Below are 14046 nucleotides of genomic sequence, written 5' to 3' on the forward strand. Positions count from 1 at the left end.
CAATGTGGCAACAGTAGGAATGTGGGATTGGAGAAAGGGGATGCTGGAAAATAATTGCTGGGAAGGCTTTGGCAATGAATGAATTTGGCCACACACAGAGGAGACAAGGGTCCTGGGCCACTGACAAAGCCAAGCTGCTAACCTGTCTGCGAGGCTAGGAACTTCTCAAACTTTTACTGCTAGGGGGAAAAAAAGCCCTCTGGCTACATTTGAACAAATTTACTTACTTCTCTCCCTATATTTTTGCACCTCATTTTTGCCCTACGGGATAAATATCTGTCAGTTCTCACACACTCTCCCTAGGCCTCAGGGTCTCTCCTCTTGGTAGATTCTTCAGAAAACTACCATCCAAGCCAAGCAGGAAGTTCTGCACAGAATAGGCACTGAGTAAATGTGTACTGAGGGGCCATTCGAGGTGCTTTCAGAGAGGAAGAGAAGTTGCTTCTCCTACTTTGTTTCACTTCTACCTTCTGGCCTAACAACTCACAGTGCTTGGCTCTTCTGCCTGGGAGGAGGCACCATCAGCCTTAGCACACCCTTTTTTTGGTTGGTTGCCGGCTGGTTCTATTGTCTCCAGGTCTTGCAAGTCCCGCTGCCTCTTCCAGTTCCCTGCATACACACGGCAGGCCTGCAGGGGTCCTCACATCTCCCTGTTGAACCACCCCACCAGGCTTGTCCTCCTTAGCTCACATTATCTTTTATTTAAACAGAAAACGGTAGCCACCAATCTTGTTACATAACATACCAATATCCTAGGGTGTTAAACTAATGCAACATCTACTGTTGGGGAGTGGTGATCTGGCAACATGAATATTCACTAGGAGAATATTGCTGAAACATTGTAACGAGTTTGACTTTCTGGCCCTGATTTTGGAGAGGTAAGGGACTTTAGAGATCATCCTATTTCAATTTTCTTTGTTTTAAACTGTGGAAACCAAGGCCTTGAGAGACAAAGAAATTTGCCCAAGAGGCAGATGAGCGCAGAAATCAAACTCTAAAGAATCCACCACCTCTTCAGAGATTAAGTATTAAACGTTTCTTGTTCATGATTCTTTCTCACCTGAAAAGCATTTTAAAAAAATCTGTTTTAAACTTTCCAACTTTGTCAACTGTGAACAGTGACAAGGTGTTCTTGCTTACACTGAAACTGCTTACACTGAGACTGATACATGTGTATGATACCGATTTTTTGAGGTATTTTTTGTTGCTTTTACTATCGTTTTATTAACATTAGGACTGGATTCACATCCAACCATGCAAGGTATATTAACTGAATACAATTTGAATGCAAAATATATTAACTGAATCAAATATCTATCTATTTATCTATCTCCGACTAGGGATCAAACCCATGCCCCCTGCACTAGGAGCGCAGTCTTAACCCCTGGACCGTCTGGGAAGTCCCTGAATCAAATATATTTTAAAGACTGCCAGGTGGCGTTGCGGTGAAGTTTGAGCCACCTGGGGATCTACCCCGTACCATTCTCCATTTATGTGCAAACCAGTGGGGAAGAGGGCTGAAGTCAGCAGCACCCCCAGAAGCATCTCGCATTCTGACAGCAGCTCAATAAAACATCGCATTTCCTACTGCTCTCTGAGGAACTGCAGAACTAACAGTGGCCAACTGAAAAGGCTGGGTTGCTCTCTGCCCCTGATCCCTGGCAGCATTCTTTCTCAAACTGACCTGTTTTCTTGCTGGGAGACTGCCCCACTCCACCCACCTGGTGCCTCCCTAGATTTCCTGACTGCCCTGGGCTTATTTTTTTAACCTTCTCTTCCTTGAAAAGCACCACTCCACTGACCCAGAACGTGGGCGCCTCCCCTATGATCACTGACCATCCTACTCTCCGGGGCGTACCATTTCTCTTAAAAAGCCTTGGAAAATCAGCAGCAGTTGGGGGCTAGGTACCTTCCAATTCCTGTAATGCCTCGTTCCTACTTTTAATTCGCCAAATTTGAGAGAGCAGAGAGAAAAGGGGAAATGCCTTGCTTCTGAGTAGGTCCTGGCTGGGCCCCGTCGGGCTGGCACTGTCTTATTTAATTCAACTGCCCCGGTTCCCAAGAGCTTCCTCAGGTAACTTAGCCTCTGAGTTAGGGATACCTAAGGTGGGAGGAGGGAGTTAGAGAGTAGAAGAAGCACTATAAAGCTTCCCCTCTCCCTACCCCGGGTTCTGGAAATCCCAGCCTTGAAGCGGGGACAAACTCCAAACCCAAATAGACGGCCTCCTCCCGAGCGCCGAGAGCCTACCCATCCTCATCACCCTTTCTCCCTCTTCCTCCGGCCAGTTGCCCTGCTTGGCCAGGCTCCGCTGGCTGAGCCTCATAGGGCCTGGCCGGGCACTCGCCACACTCCCCTCACCCAAGCCCTGCCAGGGCCGAGAGGTGGGGGGTGGGAGGTAGGGGAAGCAGGGGGCGGAGTTCCGTCCTTCGCTGATTGGCTCAAGACGGATGGGCTGCGGCCGGGCCCAGCCAACCCGCGGCGTGTTGCTATGTGCTGAGCCGAGGGGATAGGCGCGGGGGCGCGTCCGTCACCAGGCAGCCCCCGGCCCCGACCCGGAGGGATGCGGAGTGGCGGCGGCGGCAGTGGCGGAGACTGTGGCTTTAAGAGCGCGCCCAGAGCCCGGGATCCGGCCGGGCGGTCCTTTGCTGCTGCGCACCCCCGCGGAGCCAAGCTCAGAGCTGGCCGGACCGGGCTGTCTGCTGCCCGGTAAGCAGACGCGAGCACTGCGCGAGCCGGGCGTGCGTGGGCGTGGGGCGCGCTGTCAGCGCGGGCGCCCGACCCCCCATCACTGGGCGCAGGTCCCGTGGTCCCTGCGGCCCGGCTCCCCCGGAGCGCGCGGCACCCTCTGCCCAGCGCGGCCGAGGCGGGGTCCGGTGGGGGGGGTCACCCTGGGGGCCGCGGGCACAGGGGGCGGGGAGCGGGCCGCCGGGGCCACGTGACCGGTTTGTTTACAAACACTGCCGGGGCCTTGGCGGCGGCCCGCGGTAGGAGCCGAGAAGGCATGGGTTCCCAGGTCGGGGGCCCGGGACCTGTGCGAGGAGCGGGGCTAGTAGGGCGCGCGCGGTTTGGCGGGGCGGTAGGGGGGTGACCTGGAGACCTGGTCGCTGCTTCTTCCTGAGCATAGTTCCCGCGGGTTCGGAGTCTGTGGGGGGCAGGGTGGGAGCTTCGGGCGTTTTCGGTCCCCGGTGTCGCTGGGTGTCCGCTGGAGACACTGGGTCCGGGGGCGCCGCCCTCGGTGCCCCCGCCTTTGGGGGACTGGCTGCCCTCAAGACTCCGAGGAGCGCTTGGCCGGCCCTGGGCCGAGGTAACCGCAGCCGAGTTCCTGCCTGGCCGCTTCCCGGCGCCTCCCCAGTGCCCTTGCCAAAGGGGTGGGCGCGAGTTCACTCCTGCCCGACGGAATTAAGGGGCCTCTCCAGCGAGTACCTTTCGGGAACTTGCGCTGAGGGGCAGCGCCGATCTCTCACTGCTTCCAGTTCACCCTCGGCCGCTGACTTCCTCTGGATGTCTTTACCCAAGTGGTGGCTTTTCTCTAGTTGGCGGGTGGGGGGAACCACCTGTTCTTTTGGACCCAGCCCAGGAGACTGCCACCTCTGACTTCACTCTCAGCTTACGAGAGCTTACAAAGCCAAGTGAGTGAGTGTCCTCCGTTTATTTCTGTTATGTAGCTGACCCTCCCCCAGTCCCGCGGCTGTGAATGGCACGGGAAAATGCTCCTGGGCTTCGCTGGGTTTTTTGCTCTCTGGCCTCCTTGTCAGTTTGCTCTCCTGGGGTCTTGAGGCTCTTTTCAGTAAGTCCTTGCTTCTGGTGAGTCTGAAAGCTAACAACACAGCTAGCTACCATCTTTTCCCCCTTGCCCTTCCTCCCATGTTCCTCTCTTCTGGTCAGGCAAGATGTGCAAGATGGGACTCCCTGTCCTAGAGCATTGGGCAAGAAGGGAAGCTGTCTGATTGCGTGTGCCCCACTTGCTCCCAGAACATTAGCCATGCATGGAACCTAGGGGACTGAGAGGTTACGCGACTTGTCCAAGGCAACTCATGTCGCTGGTGCTGGGGTGAGACTTGACCATTCACCCTTTCCTGACTTTCCTTTGACCTCGTCACTGCCACAGGACTGCAAAGATGGGTTGAACCTGACTTCTGTCTATCCCTTATACTGAGACTGAGCCTCCTCTGACCCCCCATTCCCCCCCATGGGGAACATTTTAATTCCTCTAAACTGTGACAGTGAGTGGCTACAGGTTCTTTACCAAGGAACAGGTCCAGCCTGAGGAGAGTTGTGCAAATTTCTCTTTGGCACCTTTCCTTATCCCCAGCTCCATGATAAGGGTCTCAGGCAGGAGCAGAGTGTGGGCCTTGGGCTCATCCCCCTCCTTAGTTTGGCTTTGCCTTATCAGTTTAGGATTTGATAACAGCCTTTCTGTCTTGATATCTTGTGCTTGAACTAAACTCCAGAAGCTTGGAATTAGGGGTGGAAAATGAAAATAAACGCATGTGCAAGAATATTGTTTTCCTTTTTCCCTCTAGGATAGTGGTTTTCAAACTCTGATTGGGATCCACAGTGAGGAATACATTTTACATCCCTGCACAGAGGTCCACAAGTGCATAAGTTCCCAGAAACAATAATTGCCCTGACTACCTGCAGTGTGTTCTATTTATAATTTTTTCCTACTTACTTAAAAAAAAAAAATCAACTGCTGGTCATGACTCATTTATTTGGTTTCTTGACCAAACGGGTCACGGCCCACAGTTTAAGAAACATTGCTGTAGAGCAGAGGTCCTCAAACTTAAATCTGCATAAAGATGACCCAGGTAGTGTTTACAAATGCAGTATGTAAGTCCAGTCTGGAGATGTTTATTCTCAGTGGGGCACATTTTTAATAAATGGGCCATGAGGTTGTGTAGACAGGTGGTTGATAAGAAACCCTGAACTAGTGGGAATTGGGGGCAATGTACAATGAAAGGCATTAACTTAGATAAGAAGAATGCAAAGCCTTAGTCAGATATGTGAGCCATACTCTGTGCAAACCCAGGATCCCTCATCTGTCACACTAGCCCAGGCTAGTCTAAGGGTATAGTGTTGTTTGATTTCAGCTGTCATGAGGCATTGGCCCTAAGAGATAGCCCCCCTTCCCTCCCCACATCCCTGCACTCCAGCCCACTTGAGGGCTGCTGTTCATGGTTCGGTACCACTGGATGTTTCTAGGTGTGTGGGGTTGGGGTCATGAGTAGTGCTGTTGAGCCTCCTGTATTATTCACAGATTTATGTGAATTTTCACTATTTTAATGACTTTAATGGTTTTGAGTCAATGACACAGTCATTGCGCCTGGGACATGAACAGTTTGGGCAGCAGAAAAGGTTGATTTTAATATCTGTGTATTCCAGGCTGTGTAATCTAGGAGAAGGGCAGACTGGTGATTTTATTTTTGTTAGGCATGGGGAGGGGAGCCAGGGGCTTGTCTGTCAACAGTTAATAAGAAGAGGTGCAAGTTTCCCCAACCCCTTGCCTGCCTCAGCCCTGGTTCTTTCCTGTGTAACAGCTCAGCTCCTGTGTGCAGGTGGATCTTGTTAGTATTCTGGTTTCTGATGCTGTTACCTCTGTCTCTACTTTCAAGCATAAACATACACACACCTGATGCTTCCACATGTTGTATGTTTCCCTCTTATTGTGTCCAAACATGTTGGTAAAAGAAATTTCCTTGAATTTATCAAAGCTACAATTTAGCTTCAAAGAGAACTCTAAATTATCCAAATTCAAATTCAACTGTGGTCCTTCCTGCCAAGGGTATGCCTTATATGGGAACACTAACTGTAGGATTGTTGAAATTAACTTTAATAATGTTCAGTTTGGTCAAGCAGCTCACATTAACGTTTAGTTTTGAGCCTATGGAAAAAAAGGAAACAACAAAAGGATGGCATATCCTAGGATAGGAAAAGCAGGTGGGATTCAAATTGAGGTCTGGATCAATTTTCTTTGTAAATTATCTTGGCATTTCCCTAGGGTCTGTCAACCAAACCACTAGTTGCTCTGACAGTTGCATTCCCTTAGCATGATGAGGGGGTATAAAGCTCTGGAAAAGGAAGTGTCCTTTTGAATTTTAGCATCCAATGATGGAAAGCCAGGGCCTACAGGCTAAAGGGATTCTGTTAAGAGTTTAGTGATATTATCCCTAACAAAAGGTGATACTGCACCTACCTGAATTTCCCTGGGAGCTGTAAATACAGCACTGGAGGTTTATAAAGTAAATAGGATTATGCCACTCCCATGTTTACAACTTTCACATTGCCCTTCAGAAATAATCCACCCCCTTTCCCTGTAGGCATTGCAGACCTCTCCCCTGTCCCATCCCAACTTCTCCACCCACCCCCCCCACCCCCACCCACCCCCACCCCCCCCCCGCCCCCCAGCTCCTACCAGCCCTCACCTGGTCCATTCTGCTTCAGTCCAGCTCCAACTGCACTAGCCTTCCTGAGATTTCTAAAACAAGTAAGGTTTGTTTTTGTCCTTGGGCCTTTCTACTGGTAGTCACTGGTCTCCAAATTTTTGCATGATTGGCTTCCTACACTTGGGTCTCAGAGAGCCCCTCCCTGACCTGTTATCTAGAACAGTCCTCCATCCCTGCCCCTCAGCCCTTCTTAATCCCCTTAATTTTTTTTTTTTTCCAAAGCACTTTAATACCATCTGGAAATGCATTGTCTACTTGATGGCTGGATTGGAAGCCCCTCTGTCTTGCTCACTGCTGACAGTGCCTAGCAGGGAGTAGCACAGGATAAATATCTAATTGTTGGTGGAATGAATGAATGACCAAGAGAGCCAAGGTTTAGAGTCTTTAAGAGTAAGAAATAATACTTATTTTCAAGAGAAGAGGAGGAAAAGAAGTTTTCTCTCTTTTCCTCGGAATTCCTGTTCCCTTGGAATTACTTTCTTTTGAGATTTCTGCTTTTCACAATATTTTTCATCCTTTTATTTTTTTTATGGGTTGCCAAAGTCTCTAAAAGCTCCATTGTTATTTTGTTGTTGTTAATAACTCTTGCCTCCCCTACAAGCCTTATTCTAGGCTTCACTGTTCTTCTGACAAACAAGCATTTCTATCAGTAGTCACATTTCATTAATACTAGGCACTATAAGTAGAGCTAAGAGCCTTGGCTTTGGAACCAGAAAGATCTGAATAATTAGCTCTGTGACCTAGGACAATTTGCTAAAATTCTCTACATCTCTGTTCCTTATTTGTAAAATGGGACTAATAATAGTTACTATCATACAGGATTGATGGGAAGATTCAATGAGAGAATGCACGGGAACCCAGACACAGAGCCTGGCACATAAGCGCTTGGTATTAGCTATTAATAACAAGACTAATATTAATAGTTAGATTCCCTCTCTCACTGGCAGGAATTCCCTATCCATTGATTTGGGAGTGGGCAGTAAGAGGGGGAAAACTCCCAAATTTTAAATTAGTGTAAGTAAATGAAGACCAAAAATGTCACTTAGATTTATCAGAACTGGAATGGAATTTAGAAGTCATCTAATTGCACACTGCTACCCAACTCTTAATAAACATCCATGTGGAAGAAGTAATATTTATAGAAGTGTTTGGAAGAATATGTTGTCTACCTGGTCTTAAGTTTTATCCTTGAATTAAGCCGGGCCAACTGAAAGCTGCATACTTGGGCCATGTTACCTCAGCCCCTCCAGAATTGTTTTCACTGAGATGAACTTGGGTGTCCTGCCCTTTGCTTTATGGAGGGACGCTGTCCAAAATAGCTTTATATAACTTGCTACTACATTTCTTATAAGAATTTATATTGTTGAAGACTTAAGCTACAACTTCACTTAATGTCTCTGTTAAGTTAATCAGAGAAATTGCTTTCAGAACCCAGTGCTAGGAAAAGCTTTGCCTCTCCCAAGGAACTGGCATGATTTTTCTTTGTGGACAATTGGATATAACTGATCATGTTTCTCTTTTTTGCTTTGGCTGCCAGGAAGCAGAGAAACAAATTTGTGGCTTGACTTTAGTAACTGTCGGGCCCTGCATCCCAATTTTTTCCAGTGTTAACCCTATAATTTTATTTTCTTTGCTTTCAAGTTAATGGTTTATAACTCTATTGATTAGATATATGCTGGATTGGGTATTAAAATCCATTTTAGGTGTTACATTTTAGAGATATAAACATTGAGGCCCAAACAGGCAAAAAGGACTTGCTTAGGACAGAACTAATTTGGGCAAAGCACAGACTGTAAATCATATCTTTTATTTCTCAGGTCCAAGGCTCTTACTACTCCTGTACATTCTGGAAAAGTACCAACTTCTGACTTAAACTCTAAATTACCCATAATGTCTCAATACTAGGCAAAGCCTTCCTTCCCTCTGTGATGGGACAAAGCAACATCTGCCAATGAGGTGTGGCACTGCCACTCTGATTCCTGTTTCCTGGCTGGGTCAGCAGCACTGAGCTCTCCTGTCTCCTGAGTTGCAGGGCAGTCAGCCCTCCCCCATGGTCTTGAGAATGTAGTATGTCCAGACTTAGTGGGTTTTATGTGAAATTAGCTTGCCTGCTCAGAATGAAATTAGCCTCTAGTGTCTGGAGTTCCCTCGGCTATTTCTTGCCATGAAAGGAAGGCTTGATATCCAGATGGCATATGGATGCCACTGAGGCTCAAACAGGATCTGCTGGGTGTGAACAGTGGTTGAGTTTGGTTGGGCAGAAGAAAGTGGTTTTATTCTATCTGATATGAAATTTAGTTATAGGAAATATTGACCTGCCTAATGATTTGTTTTGTTTTCCCATGGTGTTCTGGGTGGGAGTACCTGGGACAAGAGAGCATAGGCTTGCAACATATCCTGCCTGAGGAAAATTTTGATTCCTATTTTGAGATAGAGAAGAGGAACCTCTGGCCTGGGGCTGAAACTCAATCTTTTATTTTGTTTTATTTTTGTTTTGTTTTATTTTCCTGGGTATTCATCATTCAACAGATAATTAGACCTTTGGGAGAAAAAGGTAAGTCATAATATGGCCCCTGCCCCTAAGAGCATATCCTCAAATAGGAGTGATTAAGACATCTATGTCAATAACCAGAGTACAAGGTAGAAAGAGTTTAAGTTCATTACAGAGATACAGAAAGAAGGGTAGGCATTTTGGAGATGTGGCTGGGAAGAATGAAGAGGATTTAAACATGCAGAAACACGCCAGGGGAAACAGTGTGTGCAAAGGCACCGAGGTAATGACATGACAGGTAATGTATGAGGAATGCTCAGGAGGCATATGAGATGCAGGAAGGAGATATTGCTTGGGCTACCATTGCTACAGTTTAGAGGAGCTCCATAGATGTGGACCGTGACTTACATTTGCAGTAGAACTCTGGAGGATGAAGGCTAGCTGATATGGATAATAGGCATCCTCAAAAGTGAGACTAGGGCTTCCCTGGTGGCGCAGTGGTTGAGAGTCCGCCTGCCGATGCAGGGGACGTGGGTTCATGCCCCGGTCCGGGAGGATCCCACATGCCGCGGAGCAGCTGGGCGCATGAGCCATGGCTGCTGAGCCTGGGCGTCCGGAGCCTGTGCTCTGCAATGGGAGAGGCCACAGCAGTGAGAGGCCTGCGTACTGCAAAAATAAAAAGTGAGACTATCCCTAGGGATTCTCAAACCTGGTTGCCTTAAGAATTCCTGGCCCAGCCAAAAGGCTATAAAATCAGAATTTAATACCTACACTTCCCCCCCACCCCAATTTCCCAGGTTTTCCTAATGCAGACCACCCCACACATGTCTGAGGTCTGGAAATCACTAAGGTAGTTGCTCTCCCTGGCAGATACCAACTACTAAACATCCTTAACCTTTGGCCTCCTTTCCCTTAGTTTCTATTTTTGCCTCTTCCTTTTCTTCTTTTGTTTGTATGTTCCTGTGTGTCATCCATTATGTTTGTTTTCCCTTTATCTCTTCTTTTATCACCATTTTGGTCTTTGTCTGTTGGGGGTCCCTACCTAAGGTGACCCACCACCAAATGGACCATAAAGTAGAAATGAATTCTCTTTCAGCATTTGCTGTGCTAATGGTATAAACATGTGTATTATGTAAATATAAATTAGATAGGGCTTTTGGTTAGTTTTGCTTACATGATTCTTAATTTGTTTTATTTAGGATTGGAGGGAAGAAGTATCCCGCACATGCCTGCAGCCTTAAAGCTAAATATCCCATTATCATGAAGAGATGATAAGAACTGAAAACTAGCTTTTTCTTGTGCCTAATCTGTTGTCCCACCTTCTGGTTCAGGTTATTCCCTTCCCTTATTTGTTTTCTCAGGTTTCTGCAATTAAAAGTTGATGCATTGAGCCAACCCTGACAGCCTGAAGATGTTTTAAGAGAACTTGACATCTTTGTTTTGCATTGTAATTAATTGACTTAGACTCTCCCTCTGGGAGATAGTCTGCTTGTTTTAGAGGGCTCAAGTACCAAGGATGCACATCTTCAGACCCCCCTCTGTCATGTCTCGGTTGAAGGATCCCCTGGGGGGTGGAGGTTGAGGGGGCTGTTCCCAGGATCCCAGTTACTGTACTTTCTAGTAGAGTGACCTTGGGCAAATTGCTTAACTTCTCTTGAGCTTTTTCCTCATCTTTCAAATAGGAGTAATCATCATAATGCCTGCCTCTCTGGGTTGTTGTGAGGACTGAGATAATGCATATCAAGTACTTGGCCCCTTATGGGCCCATAGTACGAAATTAATAAATTGTAGAGTCCTGGAGGCTTACTGACAGTTGCTGAAGGGCCTCAGATGACTCTCCCTATCTCCTCCCCTCCTTTCCCACCCTCCTTCAACCAACACTTTCTGAGCTCTTGGTGCCCGTGGGGCTTTGGGCTAGCTATGATGGGTGATTAACCAGACATGATCTCTGGATGTGGTCAGGAACAGCACACAGTCTAGCGGGAAGATTGACCCATAAACTACTAGCTTTGTGGAGGTTTCTAAATTATATGAAAAAGCTGCACTGGCAATGTGCATGGCTCCCCTTAGTGTGCCAGGCCTGAGAGGAAAAGAAGCTGTCTTTCTTATTAAAATCTATCTCCCATTCCCATAATAGGAGAAATCCAGAAATTTGCTCTAGAATCAGTCTGTCTTCCCCACCCTATTCCTTTTCCGCTGCTTCAATAAATGGCAACGCTAGATGACAGTTTAATTCTTAGAACAAAATGCATCCATCTTTGGGTTGGTGATGGCTGGGACTTTGGACATACAACAGGCATCCTTTTGAGAGTGCCTCTGCCCCTGCCCTTTTTTTCTCTTGAGTTTTAAGTTCAATTTCCAAATTCCAGTCGTGGAAAGGCAGGGAGCCCAGCCACAGATGTGAGAGTCTAGAGTTTTGGATTTATTTGAAATGGGAGATTAAAGTGAGAAAGCCAAAGGCATGCTGACAGCTGAACAATAGAATTGTATTGGCAGATTTGGGATGGATGGTTTGTAATTAATTGAGGCCCCAGCTGTGCCCTCGGGGAGCAGCAGTTAAAGAGAAATCAAGGTCACACAGTGCCCATATTCCAAAAGACATTCATTTAGTCAGTAAATAATATTGGATATTTGAGTGTGTGGGACACAGATGACAATCAAATAATCATCTCAATAAAACTACAACTGTGAAAAGTGCTATGCCTCTGGAATTGGGGGCCTGACTTAGTGGGTGTTGGAGGAGGCTAAAGGGAGGGTTCCCTGGTGAAGTAGCCTGAAGACTGGCCATCTCTTACTCTGCTTTTCAAGACGTTGTTTTCTTGATAGATCTTCTAAATGTCTGTTTTTACATTACAGTTCAAGTGTAGCCTTGTCTGGGGACAGAGGAGTGGACCCAATCTCTCTTTGGGTCCCAGATCATGGGAAGAAAGTATTCGCTTTGTGTTGACCAGGATTATCATCTCTGACCATGGCCAAATACAAAGTGCAGGACTGATGCCGAGGGCGGCAGTCTCTGGGAGCTGCAGAAAAGGGTGGATCTGGTTTCTCTGAAATATGGAGCAGAGGCAGGACGGAGGGACCCCTTCCCTCTTAGCCTGCACCAAGTCTACCACTGCGTTTTCCCTGGCTCAGTCTTGCCTAGAACAGCAGCTCAGACTGCCGTGGGGGGGTTGTGGGGATCAACCTGGAAGGGTTTCTCTAGGGGTCCAGAAGCCGCTGCCAGCCTGGGGAGGGTCCCTCGGGAAGCTGCCCTAGGTGACACACAGAAATGGTGGGAAGGGCCAGGTGAGACAGCATGGGAAATATTTCTGCCGTCAGACAGCAGCTGGGTAAAACCATCAGAGGTTCTTGTGGTGTGGCCCATCAGAGATATGGCTCCACAGTCCTGAGTTGCAGCCTCAGGACTCACGACTTGCAGCCCAAGTAAGTTTACATCATAAGAGTTTGCTAGTTTCCAAACTTTGTGGAGCATTAATGGCGTGTGAGTCCCATGTAATGCTCAGAATTCAGTATTTTAAATTGTACTGGATAGTGGCAAAGCAAGGAGACTAAAAAATATCAGCTTTACAGGGCAGCACGGTGCCAGTGATGGTCATTCAGTTTACTCAGTTAGTTAACATTTATCAAGAATCTCCAATGTGCTGGATACTAGGAGTCCTGGGGAACCAAGGCGGGTAGAGACTGGACTTCTGACTGCAGGAATTTTCCAGTCTGGGAGACACACAACGGTGGTGTGTTAAAGTGCCATTCCAGAGAATAGTTTTTTTCATGCTGGAAGAAGGGGGTCCCCAGGTCTGCTTAGGGTCTTATTTGAGCTGGATATTAAGGGATGAGCAGGCATTTCCCAGGCAGAGAAGACAGGTTAAGGCTTTGCAGGAGGCTGAAATAACTTGAGAAAAGGTGGTGAACGAGCTTGGTCAGCTGGGGAAGCAGGTTTGGAGTGGGGTGGGAAGGTGATGAGAAGATAAGGAGAATTGGGCCCAGGTTCTCGGTGCCACCTAAGGGGTTGGACCTTGTCCTGTAGGCTGCTAGGAAACCACTGGAGGCTTTGAAACATGAGAGAGATGTGATCAGATTGTGCTGTATACATAGAATTCTAGAATGGGCTGGAGAGGTAAGAGCTGAGTCAGGGAGACCAGTTTAGGAGGTTCAGGATGAGAGGGGACGGGGCTCACACAATGTGCTGGCTGTGACTGGGGATGGCAACGGGAGGGGGGATTGAGAGGCACAACCCACTGTCTAGGGGACAGATGGAGTGTGACATAGAAGAGAGAGAATAAAGGGTGTTTCCTGCTTGGGTAGCTGGACCTTCAGGAGGAAGGAACAGAAGGGGAGTGAAGGGGATAGGATCAGGGGGAAGGGAAAAGACGGTGCTGGCTTTGGGAGTTTGAAGTGCCTTCCTAGGAGCCAGAAAGAGGCCCCCTTTAGAAAGGAATCCAGGGTTCAGGAGCAGGGGACAGAGGTGTTTAGAAGACTTGGGTATGGGTGAGAAAGCTGGGGGCGGGAAGCACCTCGGCATATGGTGGAAGAGCAGCCAGGGAGATTCGGGCTCAGTCAGAGACACAGAAGAACCCAGAGAGACAAGATGAGGCCCATAAGGGAGAGTTTCAGAGAAAAAACAGCCCATGAGAGAGCTGAATGCAGCACCAGGGCCAAATAGCGTTAGCATTCAAAAGTATTAGTGTTTGGACTTGGCATGTTGGAGGCTGCCCATATTTTTGTTACTCAAAAGCCTGGTTGTGATAAATGATATCCATGGAGCATTGCCAGAAGGCTCTGTAGCTCTTCCATTCCTCTGGAGAGCTGATATCACTGGATCCAGCCAGACCATCAGGATCTGGGTCCTTGGGCTGCCACGTCCTTGGGCTGCCCTGATTTGACCCCATGTAGAATCCCTTTTACTGAATTGCTCTTTGGTGTTCATTACGCTGGCCGTGTTCATGGAGGGGCCTCTAAGAAAGTCTTGCAAGAGGGTTCCATGGTGGGGAGGGCTGATGTGCGCTGGGGCTCTGTCCGCTGGGTTGTTCATTGTCTCCTGTGACCACCCACAGGGGAAATAAATGTCTCTCAGAAAATCTGTATCCTGAACAACCAAGATGCTTTTATTTCAT

General features: G+C 47.8%; 1 protein-coding gene across 2 annotated transcripts in view; it reads left to right on the top strand.

The window, feature by feature from the left end:
- The first annotated feature begins 2555 nt into the window (after positions 1-2555).
- Positions 2556-14046, top strand: part of YPEL2 (yippee like 2) — a 63108-nt gene continuing 51617 nt past the window's right edge. For both annotated transcript variants that reach the window (XM_079906126.1, XM_079906125.1), the window contains exon 1: positions 2556-2707. The gene's annotated coding sequence lies outside the window, so the exon portion shown is untranslated. The remainder of the gene's footprint in view (positions 2708-14046) is intronic.

Source organism: Stenella coeruleoalba (assembly GCF_951394435.1).
Source record: "Stenella coeruleoalba genome assembly, chromosome: 19".
Lineage (NCBI taxonomy): Eukaryota > Metazoa > Chordata > Mammalia > Artiodactyla > Delphinidae > Stenella > Stenella coeruleoalba.